Here is a 10,773-nt window from a genome sequence, read left to right as displayed (position 1 = left end):
CCGTAGCTTGGGTCCAAGCTAGCTTGGCCGGCCCCATTGGATGGGTAAGAAAGTGGGTATGTGGTGGGTATAAATCTCTATATACAAGAGGCTACGATAGGGACCGAGAGGAGGAATTGGTTTTGGTCTCCTGATAAAATTAAGCATCCCGTGTTCGCCCCGAACATAAAACTTAATTTTATCAATAATAATTCATTCCACTAGAGAACTATTATTGAACTACCGCACCAATCCCAAATTACATTTTGGGCTCCTTCTTATTATGAGTGTGTTAGTCTCCCTGTGTTTAAGATAACAAATGTCCACTAATTAAGTAAGTTACTGACAACTCACTTAATTAATATCTAGCTCCAAAAGTGGTACCACTCAACTTTATCGTCATGTCGGACTAAGTCCACCTGCAGGGTTTAACATGACAATCCTTATGAGCTCCTCTTGGGGACATTCTCAACCTAGATTACTAGGACACAGTTTCCTTCTATAATCAATTGTAATGACCCAATTTTCCCTATTTCGAGTTCTAAAAGCCCTTAAAAATATTTAGAAATGTCATAAAAATATTCTAGAGATTTTTAGAAATTTTTAGAGTATTTTTATGTAATTTTTGGAGTTCGTCTGGTATTTTTACCAAGGAGAATAAGTTTTAAAAATAAACTAAAATAAAGAAAAAAAAAAATAAGTTTGTAGAGGCTGGGGTTCGAACCCAGCTCCTCGGCCCAAGCAGAATCCGGCTCAGCCAGCTGAGCTACACGGACTTTGTCAATCCAATATGGAGAAAATTGATATTAAAGCATAGTTGTGATTAAAGCCGAGTATAAGAAAGGGAGTTAGGTTTTGATTTTCCAAAAACCAAAACAATTCCTCCCGAAAACCCCTCTTCGCTCTTCTCCCTCGCGACGGCGCAACCTCGGCGGAAAACCTAGAGACAGCTAGGTCTTGAGATCTCGGCGCCGGCGAAGCTTCCCTCCGGCTAGTCTTCATCCACGGTGGTTGTCTCGAAGAAGAGAAGCTCGGGAACACAAAGGGTTGCCGAGAGGATCCGCCCGAACCCTAAAAAGTTTCCCCTTTCCTTCTTCTCGGTAGTAAGTGCAAGAAGCTCTAGGTGAGTTGCTTCTCACCTGCAGTAGGAGTAGTTTCGAAGTGATTTAGTGTTTTCTTTGAGTTTTTGGATTTTTACAGATTTCGGATTTAATAGAGTTTAGTTTGGGTGGTTTTAATTCCTACAATAACTGCGAATGCAATCACCTTGGTTTTAATCATGTCTCTTGAATGCTTTCACCTTAGTTGTTCGGTTTTAGGGGTTATTGGTGAACACGTTCATTACAACTTACTGTGTGGGTGTGTTTCTCCCTTCCGAAGTTAGATAACTTTATTGATCAAAATTATCTATACGAAAGATGTCAAGACATTTACTATTAATTGTTTCCATGTTAATGTAAAGGATTGATGCAGTAAATTACTTGTTGACTTCCATGAAACAATTTGTTGCAAGCCTAAGGTGACACTTGTATATAAAATTATTGAAGCTTATCTGCAAGTCTTTTGTCTTGTGATAAATAAGGTGAGACTTGTATATATAATTATTGAAAGGTTTTGGTACTGCTAGATTAATAGTTTCCTTCTTTATAACAGACGGAATTTATTCTGCTTTGCATTACCTGGAATATTAGTGCTGATAGAATTGGCAAACCTCATGTATTAGTGCTGAACTAGAAATGTTAGTGCTAATATGCAGAGTTATGTTAAGCTTATAGTATGCAGAATTTAGTAGTATAGTGCAGAATTTTAGTATGGTTAGATCTCTTTGTATGCTTAAGTTGTTTTACTTTCACAGCATGCTTAAGTTGTTCTAGTTTCCTATTTGCTATTGGAATAACATGAGCAATTCTATCTTTATAGCATGCAGATTTTTATAAGTAAGGTATGCAGATTTTTAATAAGCAGATTTTCATAAGTATTGCATGCAGATTTTAGATAAGCTTAGTATGCAGATTTTGATAAACTTAGTATGCAGATTTTTATTAAGCTTTATATGCAGATCTATGTTAAGCTTTGTATACAGATTTTCAGTACGTAGAGTGTGTTCTAGTGCACCCCAAGTGCTTGATAAAATGCTTAGCTCAATATAATGCTACAGTAGTCATTTTAATAGCTCAGTAAATGCAGTAGAAGCATTTAAAATAACTTATTTAGTCTTGCTTCAGCTTATATGGGACTACGGTCCAATGGGTGGGCTCCCACAGTCGCCTCTAGGTTCAGATAACCTAGTTCTAGGTTCAGATAACCTAGTAAAAGCAAGATAAGAAAATTAGCTATGAAATCAGTATTTTATTTTCAGCAGTGGCACTGTACTGGATTAGATATCCATTGGGTTGGGCTCCCACAGTCGTCCCTAGGTTTAGATAACCTAGTAAACCCTACTAGACTCGGAACTTGCAATCCCGGGTTTAGTTAGGGATGCGCGCACAGCAAGTACAGTTGCCGGGCCCATCAGCAGCATGATTATTATTTTGATCTATTATGTAAATAGTTTTCAAAACTTCACAAATTAGTTATGTGAATACAAGTTAGACTCAGTTTAGCATTAATTAGTTTAGCTAATGTATCAGTTCAGTTTCTTATTGATACACATGATAGTTCTATGATTAGCTTTACATGTTAGCTTTTCAGTTAGTTGTTTTCTTTGCTATTTATGAGCATGAGTAGCTTTACATGTTAGTACTCAGTTTTAGCATGTTTTTATTTATATACATGCATATCGAGTTTTTGTGAGTAGATAGCGCTCACTAAGCTTTATGCTTATAGACTGCATTTCCTCCTACTGCAGATAAAGGAAAAGCTAAAGTATAAGGAAGAAGGCGACAAGGAGATGCTGTGACGGTGTGTGATGTGTGGACTATGGAGATCCTTGAGACTTAGCTTAGAAAAATTTATTAAAATTGCTTCCGTCGAATTGTTAAAAGAATTTAGAACTTGTATATGCTATTTTCATTGATAGAGTTATTTATTTCAGTATTTTGATTCTTTTTCATATATATAAACTGCGTGATTGTGAAAATATATGTTCCAGCCGCCTGTGGCTAAGTATAGTCTGTATGTACTTACGGATATGGTCATCGGTACAGGGGAGACTTTGTCGAAATTTTTCGGTAGGGTTTCCATGTGATTTTTTATCATACCGGTTAAGTAGAGTTAGCAGTTAAGTAACGGTCATCCTTAGAGTGTAGTAGTAGTAAGAAGGGTGGTCGTTACAGTTGGTATCAGAGCAGTTCCCATTCTCCAGCATCACACACATCAGCATCAGCCTTGCCGTCTTCCAAGTAAGAATACTTCTATTCTATTTATGTTTCTTGCTTTCATGTTTAGGAATAATTATAGCATGCATATGTGTGATAGCCTCTAACATGTTTATAGTAGCTAGTTAAACGTGATTAGATTAGTTATATGCATCCTCTATGTCTTTAGAAATGGCACGAGGACGCCCAGCTAAGCAGGCACCAGCTACTGAGCCCCAGCAAGAGGCAGGCAGTTCAGTGCCTCCCCCAGACCTTACAGCATTAGTGGCTCAGTTACAGAGATAGCCACCTTAAAGGCTAATCAGCAGAATACTCCCACAGTCACCCCGGAACCTAACCTAGCGACCCCAGCATTCATAGAGGTTCCACCAGTCCAGCCCACAGCACCAGTAGCTCCAGCAGCGGAAGCAAAGAGAGAGGCTTACCTGATCCAGTGGCAGCGAATCAAGCTCGAGAACTTCTCAGGCACCAGCGAACCATGGGATGCTCAAGCCTGGTTCAAAACACTGGAGAGCACGATGGAGCTTCTGGACTGGCCAGAACAGGAGAAGGTGAAGTGTGCCTCCTTCTGCTTGACAGGAGATGCACGTATGTGGTGGGAGAGAGTCAGAGCGAAGCGCCCAGTGAACCAGATGACATGGGCTGACTTCGAGAAAGAATTCTTCGAGGAGTTCTTTCACATGCGGGTCACAAACCGCCATTACGACGAGTTCACGGAGTTTCGTCAGGGCAACCTTTCAGTTGAGGAAGCCATGAAGAAATTCAACAGGTTGGCTCGTCTATGCCCAGAGCTAGTCAGCACAGAGAAGGAACGAATCCGGTTGATGCTCAAGATGCTGAGGCCAGAGATAGCAGTGAACGTGGCTGGTGGCATACATAGGCCACAAACCACAGAGGAGTTAGTGAGCAGTGCCTTGACCACAGAGCATTATCAGAACAGCATAAAGCAGCAGAAGCAAGACTCCTCAGAGTCCAAAGGCCAAGGAAACTCTCACACTCAAAAACAGCAAGGCCACAGCTCTAACTGGAAAGAGAACTCCAACAGCAAGCGCAAATCAGGGAGTGATCCAAAAGGAGGACCATCTAGCAAGCGACCCAGTTATCCAAAGTGTGCTACTTGTGGGAAATTCCACCCAGGGGTCTGTCGCAAGGGCACACGAGGATGCTTTGAATGTGGACAAGAAGGGCACATGGCCAAGCAGTGCCCGAACAAGACCGGTCTCCCTCAGCCACAGCAGATTCAGTATGCAGGCCAGCCAGCTCAGTTATATCAGATGCAGGCCGCTCTAGAAGGTCCACCTATCAGCCAGGGCAGATTAGAAGCCCCTCCAGCGATGGCGAATGCGAGGATCTACTCACTCACTAGAGAGGACGTAGTCAATGCCTCGACAGTTGTCACAGGTCAGATTAGCATTTTTCAGTATAGTGCTACTGTTCTATTTGATACTGGGGCAACCCATTCTTATATAGCCAGGGCATTCGTCGAAAAGTTAGCAATACCCTCAGAGGTACTCAGTAGTCAGTTTCTGACAACATTACCTTCGGGAGAAGTTATGGCATCCACGCACTGGTTCAGAACAGTGCCAGTCATGATAGCAGACAGAGAACTTTTGTGATCTGATAGTGCTAGACATGACTGACTACGATGTCATATTTGGAATGAACTTCCTGATCAGATACGGTGCCTTCATAGAGTGCCGTAAACAGGAAGTCGTATTCCAACCTGAAGCAGAAGCACAGTTTGAGTACATCGGAGAACCCAAGAGAAAAAGAGCAGGTTAAGTCCTCGATACGTAGGACCCTACCCCGATCACAAAGAGAATTGGGAAGGTAGCTTATAAGCTAGACTTACCTCAAGATATGTCAGCAATACACAATGTATTTCATGTCTCCATGCTAAAGAAGTGTATTCACGACCTTAGCCAAGTGATTCAGCCTCAGACAGTGCAGATCCAAGAGGATCTTAGCTATGAGAGCAGACACAGATAGTGGACAGAACAGACAAGAGACTAGGAAACAGAGAAGTGTCATTAGTAAAAGTCATCTGGTAGAACTAGAAGCGCGAGAAAGTTACTAGGGGAGCGTGGAGACAGCATGAGACAGAAATATATTTAGAATTATTCTAAGTTCGAGGACGAACTTTTTATAAGGGAGGGAGAATTGTAACGACCCAATTTTCCCTATTTCGAGTTCTAAAAGCCCTTAAAAATATTTAGAAATGTCATAAAAATATTCTAGAGATTTTTAGAAATTTTTAGAGTATTTTTATGTAATTTTTGGAGTTCGTCTGGTATTTTTACCAAGGAGAATAAGTTTTAAAAATAAACTAAAATAAAGAAAAAAAAAATAAGTTTGTAGAGGCTGGGGTTCGAACCCAGCTCCTCGGCCCAAGCAGAATCCGGCCCAGCCAGCTGAGCTACACGGACTTTGTCAATCCAATATGGAGAAAATTGATATTAAAGCATAGTTGTGATTAAAGCCGAGTATAAGAAAGGGAGTTAGGTTTTGATTTTCCAAAAACCAAAACAATTCCTCCCGAAAACCCCTCTTCGCTCTTCTCCCTCGCGACGGCGCAACCTCGGCGGAAAACCTAGAGACAGCTAGGTCTTGAGATCCCGGCGCCGGCGAAGCTTCCCTCCGGCTAGTCTTCATCCACGGTGGTTGTCTCGAAGAAGAGAAGCTCGGGAACACAAAGGGTTGCCGAGAGGATCCGCCCGAACCCTAAAAAGTTTCCCCTTTCCTTCTTCTCGGTAGTAAGTGCAAGAAGCTCTAGGTGAGTTGCTTCTCACCTGCAGTAGGAGTAGTTTCGAAGTGATTTAGTGTTTTCTTTGAGTTTTTGGATTTTTACAGATTTCGGATTTAATAGAGTTTAGTTTGGGTGGTTTTAATTCCTACAATAACTGCGAATGCAATCACCTTGGTTTTAATCATGTCTCTTGAATGCTTTCACCTTAGTTGTTCGGTTTTAGGGGTTATTGGTGAACACGTTCATTACAACTTACTGTGTGGGTGTGTTTCTCCCTTCCGAAGTTAGATAACTTTATTGATCAAAATTATCTATACGAAAGATGTCAAGACATTTGCTATTAATTGTTTCCATGTTAATGTAAAGGATTGATGCAGTAAATTACTTGTTGACTTCCATGAAACAATTTGTTGCAAGCCTAAGGTGACACTTGTATATAAAATTATTGAAGCTTATCTGCAAGTCTTTTGTCTTGTGATAAATAAGGTGAGACTTGTATATATAATTATTGAAAGGTTTTGGTACTGCTAGATTAATAGTTTCCTTCTTTATAACAGACGGAATTTATTCTGCTTTGCATTACCTGGAATATTAGTGCTGATAGAATTGGCAAACCTCATGTATTAGTGCTGAACTAGAAATGTTAGTGCTAATATGCAGAGTTATGTTAAGCTTATAGTATGCAGAATTTAGTAGTATAGTGCAGAATTTTAGTATGGTTAGATCTCTTTGTATGCTTAAGTTGTTTTACTTTCACAGCATGCTTAAGTTGTTCTAGTTTCCTATTTGCTATTGGAATAACATGAGCAATTCTATCTTTATAGCATGCAGATTTTTATAAGTAAGGTATGCAGATTTTTAATAAGCAGATTTTCATAAGTATTGCATGCAGATTTTAGATAAGCTTAGTATGCAGATTTTGATAAACTTAGTATGCAGATTTTTATTAAGCTTTATATGCAGATCTATGTTAAGCTTTGTATACAGATTTTCAGTACGTAGAGTGTGTTCTAGTGCACCCCAAGTGCTTGATAAAATGCTTAGCTCAATATAATGCTACGGTAGGCATTTTAATAGATAAATGCAGTAGAAGCATTTAAAATAACTTATTTAGTCTTGCTTCAGCTTATATGGGACTACGGTCCAATGGGTGGGCTCCAAATCGCCTCTAGGTTCAGATAACCTAGTTCTAGGTTCGGATAACCTAGTAAAAGCAAGATAAGAAAATTAGCTATGAAATCAGTATTTTATTGGCACTGTATTGGATTAGATATCCATTGGGTTGGGCTCCCACGATCGTCCCTAGGTTTAGATAACCTAGTAAACCCTACTAGACTCGGAACTTGCAATCCGGGTTTAGTTAGGGATGCGCACAGCAAGTACAGTTGCCGGGCCCATCGACATGATTATTATTTTGATCTATTATGTAAATAGTTTTCAAAACTTCACAAATTAGTTATGTGAATACAAGTTAGACTCAGTTTAGCATTAATTAGTTTAGCTAATGTATCAGTTCAGTTTCTTATTGATACACATGATAGTTCTATGATTAGCTTTACATGTTAGCTTTTCAGTTAGTTGTTTTCTTTGCTATTTATGAGCATGAGTAGCTTTACATGTTAGTACTCAGTTTTAGCATGTTTTTATTTATATACATGCATATCGAGTTTTTGTGAGTAGATAGCGCTCACTAAGCTTTATGCTTATAGACTGCATTTCCTCCTACTGCAGATAAAGGAAAAGCTAAAGTATAAGGAAGAAGGCGACAAGGAGATGCTGTGACGGTGTGTGATGTGTGGACTATGGAGATCCTTGAGACTTAGCTTAGAAAAATTTATTAAAATTGCTTCCGTCGAATTGTTAAAAGAATTTAGAACTTGTATATGCTATTTTCATTGATAGAGTTATTTATTTCAGTATTTTGATTCTTTTTCATATATATAAACTGCGTGGTTGTGAAAATATATGTTCCAGCCGCCTGTGGCTAAGTATAGTCTGTATGTACTTACGGATATGGTCATCGGTACAGGGGAGACTTTGCCGAAATTTTTCGGTAGGGTTTCCATGTGATTTTTTATCATACCGGTTAAGTAGAGTTAGCAGTTAAGTAACGGTCATCCTTAGAGTGTAGTAGTAGTAAGAAGGGTGGTCGTTACATCAACAACACACACTATAAGTGATATCATTTCCCAACTTATCAGGCTTATTGATTTATCGAACTAAATCTCACCCATTGATAAATTAAAGAAATAAATATCAAATATATGTGCTTGTTATTATATTAGGATTAAGAGCACATACTTCCATAATAACTGAGGTCTTTGTTCCTTTATAAAGTCAGTATAAAAGAAACGACCTCAAATGGTCCTACTCAATACACTCTAAGTGTACTAGTGTAATTATATAGTTAAGATAAACTACTACCTAATTACACTACGACCTTCTAATGGTTTGTTCCTTTCCATCTTGGTCGTGAGCGACTATTTATAATTTATAAGGAACCGATAACATGATCTTTTGTGTGTGCCACCACACACCATGTTATCTACAATATAAATTAATTGAACAACTACATTTATCATAAATGCAGACATTTGACTAATGTGATTCTTATTTCTAGATAAATGTTTATACCAAAAGCTAGACTTTTAGTATACATCCTAACAATCTCCCACTTATACTAAAAGACTAAGCTACCATATCTTCTGCCATACATCTGATTCCCAACCCTTCATCATGCGCATCAAAAGCTCTTGCCTTAAGGACCTTAGTGAAAGGATCTATAGGTCATCACCTGATGCAATCTAGACGGCAACAACTTCTCCTCGTTTATACAATTTCTTGTATTGGGTGGTACTTGCACTCTATTGTGTTTACTTGCCTTATAGACTTATGGTTTCTTCGAGTTTGCTACTGCACCAATATTATTACAATAAATTGTAATAATCTTTGGACAAACCAGAAACCATATCTAAGTCTATCTTGAGGTTATTGAGTCATTTAGCTTTTATGACTACCTCAAAGGCTTGCCATATACTCAGCTTCTATGGTAGAGTCTAGAAAAATACCTATGCTTATCACTCTTCCATAGTTATGACTTTACCTCCTAAAGTAAACACAAAACCCCGAGGTTGACTTACTATTGTCCCTATCCGATTGGAAGTCAAAATCCGTGCAACCCACAGGGACCAAATTAACTGCCTTGTAAGCTAGCATATAATCTCTAGTGCCTCTAAGGTACTTCAATATATGCTTTACTGCAGTTCACTGTCCTTGTCCAGCGTTACTTTGATATCTGCTAACTATGCCCTTGGCAAAACAGATTTTTGATCTCGTGCATAGCATACATTAGGCTTCCGACAGCCGATGCATAAAGAACTGCCTTTATTTCCTTTATCTCCTTTGATGTCTACAGAGACATATCTTTAGATAAAGTTACTCCATGCTAAAAAGGTAAGAAACCTTTCTTGGAGTTTTGCATGCTTAAAACGAGCAAGGATTTTTCCGATATATGAAGCTTGGGATAAGTAAAATATTCTTTTCTACATTCTCCCAAGTCCTTTATATCGAATTGTTTGGACAACCATACCCTTACTTCTGACAACATTTTGATATTGTTTCCAACTACCAAAAATGTTATCTACGTATAGTACAAGAAATACCACCACGTTTTCATCACACCTTTTGTATACACAAGACTTATCCGGTTACTAAATAAATCCATAGGTCTGGATTACTTTGATAAACCAGATGTTCCAAGACCTTGACGCTTTGCCTCAGTCCATAGACTGATTGAGCTTGCACACAAGATGCTCTTAGCCCTTTGTAATGAACCCTTTTGGTTGCTTTATATGGATGCTTTCTTCAAGACTTCCATTAAGGAATGCTGTCTTGACATCCACTTGCCAAATAGATAAAAGAATCCGGATAGACTTAAGCATGACTACCAGTGAAAAAGTTTCCTTTTTCATCAAGCCTTGCTTTGAAAGTTTCTACCTTCCTGTCTATCCCTCTTTTCCTATTATAGACCTTTTTACACCCAAAGGCTTTTACACCATTTGGTGGTTCTACAAGCTTCCAGATTTTATTAGAATACATATATTCTAATTCTGTTATTCATTACTCTTTTCCAAGATGTTGCATCTTTATCTTGGAGTGCTTCTTCATATGTCCGGAGATCAGGTTCATGTCCTCCAGGGATCGAGTCCAAAAACTCTCCCAAAACATGAATCTTTTTAGGTTGCCTAACAACCCTCCCACTACGACGAGTCACTTTCTGCAATTGTGTATCATTTGTGATACGTGTTGCAGTTTCCTTGTGGTATCTCATCTTGTACAGTTGATACTAGATTAGACATGTCTTTTATTATCTCTGTAAGAACAAATTTACTTATGGACTCGTGGTTTATAACATAGTCCTTTTCTAAAAATCGATCATTGATGCTAACAATGACCTTCTGATTTTTAAGACTATACATTCATGGTATCATTTCTAAAAGAATATGCTGAAATTTGTACTCTGCTTAATGAAATGGAGTTTAAGCCATAAATTCATGGAAAAATTTTAATCCGGATGTTATCACAGAGTTGATTGTGTAGGTGCAGCGGAGGCCGGCAAGATGGGGGTGAATTGCTGAAAATAAAAAATAACAACTATACCCTCCTCGGATTTCAACTCAGAATTTAAATCAGTAATAAAATAACAACTAAATTAAGGAGACAGAAAAAGAA

General features: G+C 38.6%; 2 long non-coding RNA genes across 2 annotated transcripts; both read left to right on the top strand.

Annotated features, from left to right (window-relative positions):
- The first annotated feature begins 861 nt into the window (after positions 1–861).
- LOC121968724 lies at positions 862–3,012 on the top strand. Its single transcript, XR_006108314.1, has 2 exons — positions 862–1,102; positions 2,828–3,012. It is a non-coding gene; the product is annotated as an uncharacterized LOC121968724 (long non-coding RNA).
- A 2,775-nt stretch (positions 3,013–5,787) lies between these two features.
- Positions 5,788–7,958, top strand: LOC121968632. The gene is made up of 2 exons (XR_006108259.1): positions 5,788–6,069; positions 7,774–7,958. It is a non-coding gene; the product is annotated as an uncharacterized LOC121968632 (long non-coding RNA).
- Positions 7,959–10,773: the final 2,815 nt, after the last annotated feature.

The sequence above is a fragment of the Zingiber officinale genome, chromosome 1B, assembly GCF_018446385.1.
Source record: "Zingiber officinale cultivar Zhangliang chromosome 1B, Zo_v1.1, whole genome shotgun sequence".
NCBI lineage: Eukaryota > Viridiplantae > Streptophyta > Magnoliopsida > Zingiberales > Zingiberaceae > Zingiber > Zingiber officinale.
The sequence above is the reverse complement of the archived record's forward strand: the minus strand, read 5'-3'. Positions and strand labels throughout refer to the sequence as shown.